We start from the raw sequence: 417 nt of genomic DNA, 5'->3' as shown, positions 1-417 counted from the left end.
GCTGAGACGAAACCGCCATGTTGGTTCGACATGCAAATGAGGCGAAGGCGGTAATGAGGAAAGATACAACCAGAGTTATTCCCCCTTGATTAAGGCCATGCCCAACTTCAGCAGTTACTGAACAAAGAACATCAGCTGAGGTTCAAATTAGAAACGAAAGTCTATTGGCTAAAGAAAGTTTTAAATGTTTTCAGTACTCGTGATATACACAAAATTAAGTTAGTGGCTAATGTATCGGTTGGTAGGCTCTATATATGTGTGTATCTGCCAGTGAAAATTCCAGCTGTGGATCACAACTGATATGGGGCCTATATACATGTCATGCACCTATATCGATCAGTTTCAATAAACAGGCGATGATCGGATATTCCCTAAAATAGTTTATTTTAAAACACCTGTGAGTTGATAACAATAAAA

The sequence above is a fragment of the Liolophura sinensis genome, chromosome 2 (assembly GCF_032854445.1).
Source record: "Liolophura sinensis isolate JHLJ2023 chromosome 2, CUHK_Ljap_v2, whole genome shotgun sequence".
Classification (NCBI taxonomy): domain Eukaryota; kingdom Metazoa; phylum Mollusca; class Polyplacophora; order Chitonida; family Chitonidae; genus Liolophura; species Liolophura sinensis.
The sequence above is the reverse complement of the archived record's forward strand: the minus strand, read 5'-3'. Positions refer to the sequence as shown.